The sequence below is a fragment of the Ursus americanus genome, chromosome 14 (genome assembly GCF_024610735.1).
Source record: "Ursus americanus isolate L20-20 chromosome 14, mUrsAme1.1.p, whole genome shotgun sequence".
Lineage (NCBI taxonomy): Eukaryota > Metazoa > Chordata > Mammalia > Carnivora > Ursidae > Ursus > Ursus americanus.
Genome location: NC_142140.1, coordinates 3,165,770 through 3,173,940, shown reverse-complemented (window position 1 = coordinate 3,173,940; position 8,171 = coordinate 3,165,770).

The window sequence follows — 8,171 nt, the reverse complement described above, 5'->3', positions numbered from 1 at the left end:
GCCCATCTGCATCTTGATGGGAGGTGTCCTGCTTGCCGCTACCCGCCCGTGGTTACCCGGCTCAGGTTGTTAACTGAAGTCCAGCTGTGGTGCAGGACAACCGAGTGGACTGCAACCAGACCTTCTCCAGTGAAATGTGAAGTACCGTCTTGGGAAAGAGCCTGTTCCTACCCCGAGGTTTGTTTCTTCCTCAGACATCTCTTTCAGCCCCTCGGCATTTGTTGAGAGTGTTTTCTATCTCTTCTTAGTATATAATCTCCTCTAGTTACAAATTCTTTGTATTTAACCTTCTCTGGAGAAATCACTCTGTGGTTTCTGCTCCCCGGACTCCGGGGATACCAAGTTGGTGCCTTAAGCCATTCCAGGAAGTAGACCCACGATGATGGGCTTTAGGGAACAGGTCGTACGGAGCGTGGACTTGAGCGAAGTGCTGAGCGCCTTGCCAATGGAAAGCGGGGTGCTGGCAATCGGTGGCCCGCGGTGCCGTCACAATTGGTGAAGCTGTTGTGTGTGGTGGGTTGTGATGATTGCCAACTGAAACAAGCGCCTTGGGGCGGGTGGGTTTCCCTGTGTGCAGCGCTGGATCGTCTAGAGAGAAAATGGTAAGCGTGGATTCTTTAACTCTCAGCTTAGGGTCTGAGAACTCAACAGCTTTTATGACAGCCCTAAAAAAACCCTCTTATTTCTTGTAGCCACAGGGCTGGCATTACTGAAAAGCAAGCGCAGATAGAACTGCGTGTGTTGCTGGGTTGACGGCAACAGTTGAATCCACAGCCTTGCAGTTTCTTATGTGAGGGTTAGGGCACTCATTGGGAAAGGATAGGATCCTGAGACTTAGAATGGGGACATCTGGTTGGACCTAGATGAAACTGAACTCTTGAATCCCCGTGTCACTCTGAGCCTCCCATGTCAGTGGAAGTATCTTCCCCGGCTCCGCTGAGACTCTCCTTCCTTTGCCTGAGAGCCCTTGGATACCCACCTGGGGCACATTAAAGAGATGCTCATTTTCCCCCAGACCCGTGACAACCACCACCTGTTACGGTAAGACCCATAAGTAGGGTCATATCTCAGCCTGTTCCTGGAACACAAGTACACATCATGACCCAGGAGGACATTGAGTACACGTCCAAAGAATTACGAGATAGACCACATTTTGTTTATCCACTCATCCGTCGATGGACATTTCGGTTCTTTCCATCTTTGGGCTATTGCGAATAGTGCTGCCATGAACATTCATGTACCGCTGTTCGAGTTTCTGTTCTCATTTCTTTGCGATATATACCCAAGATATATACCCAAGAGTGGAATCGCTGTGTCATGTGGCAATTTCAAGTGACTTTTGAATCCATTATTTTGACTGCAGCGCTCAGTGGGATACAGTCCAAGGACAAAGAGAACTGCAAATAAACCTTAAACTTCACTCTGTTTTATTATAATTAGTAATGTTGTTGTAAGTTGAAACTACTTTATGTACACTGTTAGATAAAGCAAGTAAGTAAATATATTAATCTTAATAAAACTGATATTTTAATATAAGTAGAAAGACACAAATCAAAGTTCAGAAAAATTCTATAACGTAAATTTAATTTGGAATTATTAATAATTAATTCCTTATTTTAAAAAGTAGACATTTCTAGATCTGTCCATTGTAGGAACCCCATAGTGATGGACTGAAATTGGATATATTGGAGTGTATTAGTTATTTTTCATAAGTTTTCTTTATTTAAGTCTTTTCTACACCCACTGTGGGGATCAAACTCCTGACCCCAAGATCAAGAGTCACATGCCCTTCTGACTCAGCCAGCCAGGCACCCCTGCATTATTCCAGGGAACTTCTTAGCTGATGGTTCTGGCGCAGGGTTCTCACAAGGTTGCAGTCACAGTGTCAGCCAGGATTACAGTCCTCTCAAGCCTTGACTGGGGCTTTCAGGCTCACCTACGTGGCTGAGGATTGGGCTCTTTACCATGCGGCCCTCTCCATAGCACCGCTCCCAGCATGGCAGCCGGCTTCCCCCTACAGTGGGTGATCTAAGAACCAAAGCAGTGCCACATGGTTTCCTATGACCTAGTGTCAGGGACACAGGGTCACTTCTGACTTATTCTGTTCATTGGAAGTCAGTCACTAAGTGCAGCCCACGTGCAATGGGTGGGAATTACACTCGGTAAGAATGGGGACCACCCTGGAGGCCGCCTATCATCGTCTACCCTCTAGTCTCCAAGGATTCATGTCCATTCCACACGCAAAATATGCTCACCCCACTTCCCCAAATCTCATCCCATCATCACACCGGCTCAAAGTCCATGATCTTGTCATCCAGGTGCAGACAAGGCTCTTCAAACACAGTTCGTTTGTTTCCTGAACTGAAGAAATAAGTTATCAGCACCCCCACCCCGGAAGCATACACGCCGATACACGATGGTGAGATAGGCATAGGGTAGCCAGGGTAGAGCTATTCATAAAGGGGGGAAATGGGAGGCACACAGCAGTCGGTGGTCCAAAGCAGTTTGAAACGCAGCCAAGAAAATGTCGGAAGCTCATTGACTGCGACTTGGTCCTATCCCTGCCTTGGAGTGACTCTCCATTGCTCTTGGCTCTTCTCTCTGGGTCATCCTTCCTTTTTCGTGAAAGGTAGTATGTGTTTGCAGCTGTGTGATTTTCTCAGCCTGTTTTCTGCCAGTAGAATTTTGGATGTCCAATGATCTCTTTTCATTTCTTATAGTCTCTGTGCCTTTTGGACAAGGGCATGAATCCCAGGAGGCAGGGTCATGGAGGACCATCTTGGAGGCTGGCTACTACTTGGTGTAAACTCAAGTTTTTCAATATAGAAAGATAAATATGGAAATAAATAGAGAAGTAAATATGTCAGAAATACATATATTCTGTGTTCACTGAGAGGAATGGGGAGCATTGAAGACCTCAGTAGCCATGAGTGTACCTAGTATCCTGATCTTGGCTTCTGAACACTATTCTCCGTGAACAGGAGCCAGGGCTCCAAGGAGTCATGGCTGGTTCCAGGGCAAGGGCAGGGAGAGTAAAGGTGAGCCTGGAGCACTTCATTGTGCCAGAAAGTAAGAACATGCTCAAAATGGCACAGAAGCCAGCTTGAAAGGGCCCCTACTACACAAATACAGGATACTTTGAGTTTTTAAAATAAGTAATTATAGTACTGATTATAGTGATCATTGAATAAAATAGGAATCCGTATGACCAAGTTAAAAATGAATGAATTAAACATCTGATAAGGACTGGGATATTTACAGAGTTCAAAGTAGTCGGGGTGTCTGGCTGCCTCACTCAGTGGAGCGTGCGACTCTTGATCTCAGGGTCATGAGTTCAAGCCACATGTTGGGTGTAGAGCTTACTTTTTAAAAATGTACCTTCCTACCACCCTTTTGTTGGTTGCAATATCATTTACAAGTAGCCAAGATAAGGAAGCAGCCCAAGTGTCTGTCCACAGGTGAACGGATAAAGAAGATGTGGCATACGCCTACACACAGTGGAGTATTAGTCATGAAAAAGAATGAAATCTTGCCATTTACAACCACATGAATGGATCTAGAGGTTATCATACTAAGCAAAGCACTTTCCCACGACAGACTTATGAATTACAATAGGAAGAAGACCAGCCTTTCCATAAAAAAGCCTGGCAGATACCACCTAAATCATGCACCACCCAGGAAAATACAGTGAGAAGAACACAGCATTATTTCTGTGACATTCTTGCCAAAGATGCTTGTTCTGAATAATCAGCCTGTAGGCTTCAAAAATACGAAAGTAAAAGTGATGGAAGTAAAGGAATGGCTGAGGCACTTTTCTAGATTGAAAGAACGAAACGCAACACACGGTTTTGAGGTTTCATTTTTATTGTAAAGGTCTTGCCAGGATGACTGGGAAAAAGCTGAAGAAGGTCTGAGGATTAGCTCATGGTAACACATCAAAAAACAAAAAAGAAACCAAAAAACTCTCCCAGGCACTGCGCTGGCTGCTTTCATCCGTGTCCTAGCTTTACGTCCTCGCATCACCCTTACCTTAGAGGAGGAAAGTGGCTCGGACGGCTTGTCGCCTGGGCAAGGTTAGAGCGTTAGTGGGCCAAGGAGCAGGAACAGAAACCTACTTCTGTGAACAGCTTCGCAGATTTCCCTAGAATGAAATATTCGCATTAGAGTTTGTGGGAAATACTAAAACAACCTGGCAGGTGATTTTGTAATCGTCCCTTGAGAATTCTTATTGGCAGAAATTCCAATAAAGCGATTAATAGCAACAAGCATGATTTTTTTTAGATCTATTTTATCTTGTTAACTTATTTTGAATAAGTAATTCATGCACATGGTACAAATGTCAAAAGGAACAAAACAAAAATCAAACAGTAAAATGGCCTTCTGTATTCCTCCTTCTCCCCAGCCTGAAAAATCTCTCTCCCAAGACAGCTATCGGTACCAGCATATTGGGATCCCTTCCGGAGATAGCCCTGCATAGAATGCATGTGTGGTTGGGGAGCCCTCTTGTTCAGGTAGATTGATATTTTATTCCAATATAAAGTCTATGAAGATCAGAAAGTGCTTGCCAGAATATTGAGAGAGCCACCAAGCTTCAACACAAGCTCATTATTCACTCCCAGCCGTATTTCATCAGCTTTGTGGATCTTATCGATAGAACTTAGCTTCCAGTTATTCTCATGGATGATTACAGATAAAGAGCCCCAGACTTTTCCCAGTTAACTCATGTCTGAATCTTCTTAAGTGTCAAGAGCTAACCCTCCAGGACTGTTGAGTCGTAACCAGCCCAGGGTTCCCCTTACCCCTTCCTGTAGTGGATCCCCTGTCTCCTGCGTGTCTGGCCTTTTTCTCAGTCTGTTCCTTTGCTTTGATGGAGCATTTATCCTCCAGTGGCTTCCTGAGAAAGGATGCATACATGGGAGATAACCTATCTGAGCCTTTGCATGTCTGAAAAATGCCTTTTTTAACATGAGAGACTATGGACTATGAGAAACAAACTGAGGACTTCAGAGGGGAGGGGGTGGGGGAATGGGATAGACCGGTGACGGGTAGTAAGGAGGGCACGTATTGCATGGTGCACTGGGTGTTATACGCAACTAATGAATCATCGAGCCTTACATCGGAAACCGGGGATGTACTGTATGGTGACTAACATAATATAATAAAAGATCATTTAAAAAAAAATAATAATGAAAAATGCCTTTTTTCCCTCACTTTACTGAGAAATTAACTTGCAGATGACTGCCCAGCAGACTTGGAAAGGGACCCATTTAGCTCTTCTCAAACACCTCTTACCCAATCCTCTGTATTCTAGCCATTCCTTACCCCTATTTCAGGGGATACTAGTCTTTCCAGTTCCTGAGATTTTGAGAAATCTGTAGTATAAGGATTGTTCCTCAGCTTTCTCCACTGCTAGCTTAGGGTTTGGCTGTATGCTAAGCCGCTGATGACTTGTCCATCTGTTGTCCATCGTCCAGGTTTTTATTGTGTTGTCTCCTCTCCTGTTCTCTTCAAGTTTAAGGATTTATCTTTTGTGCTGTTCTCGTAAAAACCCTTGTTCCAGTTTTAGTGGGAAGGGAGCAAAAATAGGTGGAAGCGTTCACCCAGAACTCCAGCCTGACTTTTAGTTTTGATTTTGTGTATTGAAGATGATTATTAGGGTGTATTTATTCTATTCATACCTTGCCTTTTTCCACAAAGGATTTTGTAGTGGGGATGTTATTTTGGACAGTGTCTAAATCTCCTTCCTCAAAAATGTTTCCTGACCCCGTTATTGTATATTGCTTGTAAACTTAGAACCCATCAGAGACATTTGTGTAGTTCTTTTCCTTCAAAAGCTGAGCTTTCGAGCATGCTGAGAAGCACCTAGCTGCTTCCGTGTACCGAGAAACACATTGTCCACCAGGACACAATAGCTTTTTCAAGGCATTTGTATTTCTTGCTGGTCATAAACAAAATGCTCTTCCTTTTCAGTTCCTCACAGTATTCTCTTAGGTCCTGTAGCCTTGTCTGGCATCGAAGCCGCAACAAGGGAAAGGTTGTAAAGGAGAAACACCATTGCGCCAACTTTGGATCGAAAATCCATCCTTGGGATGCGTGGGTGGCTCAGACGGTTAATCATCCGCCTTCAGCTGAGATCATGATCCCAGCGTCCTGAGACCAAACTCTGCCTCGGGCTCCCTGCTCAGCGGGGAGCCTGCTTCTCCCTCTCCTCCCACCCTTCACCCCGCTCTCTCATAAATAAATAAAATATTAAAAAATAAAACAAAATCCATCCTTTACCCCATAGTCGTCCTTCTTGCTTTTCAAGTTAAAACACATTTCATATATTTGGAACTCAAACTAAACTCATTATCCTTAACACCCATAAGGAGATAACGTACTTTACAACAACCTATCATGTATATTTACAATTAGTTTTTATTCCCTTAAAAATCAGTTTGGTAGGGGTGCTCGGCTGGCTCAGTCGGTGGAGCATGCGACTCTTGAGCTTGGGGTCATGAGTTCAAGCCCCTCCCTCGGGGTAGAATTTACTTAATAAAAAAATTTTTTATAATAATTTTTTATTATATTATGTTAGTCACCTAACATCCTAGTTTTTGATGTAAAGTTCCATCCCTAGTTTTTGTACATCCCTAGTTTTTGATGTAAAGTTCCATGATTCATTACTTGCGTCTAACACCCAGTGCACCATGCAATATGTGCCCTCCTTACTACCCATCACCGGCCTATCCCATTCCCCCACCCGCTCCCCTCTGAAGCCTGAGGGCTTCCTTAATAAAAAGTTTTTTTAAAAAATTTTGGTATCCGGGGTGCCTGGGTGGCTCAGTCCTTAAGCCTCTGCCTTCGGCTCACTTCGGATCACGCCGGCGTGATCCCGGCGTTCTGGGATCGAGCCCCACATCAGGCTCCTCCGCTATGAGCCTGCTTCTTCCTCTCCCACTCCTCCTGCTTGTGTGCCCTTTCTTACTGGCTGTCTCTGTCAAATAAATAAAATCTAAAAAAAAAAATTTTGGTATCCATGGGGCGCCTGGGTGTCTTAGTTGTTAAGCATCTGCCTTCGGCTCAGGGCGTAATCCCGGAGTCCTGGGATCGAGCCCCACATCGGGCTCCTCTGCTGGGAGCCTGCTTCTCCCTCTCCCGCTCCCCCCGCTTGTGTTCCCTCTCTCGCTGGCTGTCTCTCTCTGTGTCAAATAAATAAATAAAATCTTTAAAAAAATTTTTTTTGTGTCCACAGAAAAAAAATGCTGGTGTGAGCATACTGCTTTATCTTACCAGCTGAATCCATACACTTCCCTGGATTTTGTGTTGAAGCCAGGGAGGTACTTACTCATTCACATGTGGCAGGCACTGAGAAGAAATAAACCTTCAGTCTCGGGAATATTTCCTAGTCGATGGCACCCCACATGGCCCTTTCACTGTGGCCTGGAATCCCAACCCAGATGTCTGACAACTCTGGCTGGACATCCTGAAACCCCATTGCTGTATGCCTTTTGTAGGGCAGTGCTGGGCATTTCAGAATTGACAGACTACAGTCTTGCCAGCCATAGAATATTGGATCTTCAGGAGAAAAGAAGGGAAAAACCTATTAATCACAATGTATTGCAGGAAAAATATAAAATTAGTTCATCAGACGAGTTTCACTGACTTATCTCTCCTGTAGATTATAGCTGGAAGAAAAATGAATCTGAGCAAGTGCCAAGTTCCAGTAAGTGACTAAGAGGAGTAATTGTCTTTAAGAGGGAACAGACCCAGCAATTCAATAATTTTTGACTTACTGCCAAATCTCCACCGTCCCATAATCTGCATTTACAAGCTCTGGGAACAACGGAGAGGAGTTTTTCATGCACTCCATTCCTTTGATCGTGTGTGAATATATACTCCAGATCCTTCTTGGAAGCAGGCAGGGTGGAAGTGATAAATGAAAGAACGTGCAGAACAGAGCCGATTATCCGTCTCTGCGGAGGGAATCACATCGTCATCTGCTAGGTGTTTTATTGAGCTTTCATGCCAGGCAAACTGTATTCTTAACCAACTCATGCCGAGTGAGCATTGAAAGCTTTTTGAAGTGCAGGCACTGACTTGGGAGACCGCACGGTCTCTACGTTCTGTGCTCAGTGGGCGAACCATTAAAATGAATTCCCCACCCTGCGCTTCATTATCTGATTTGCAAT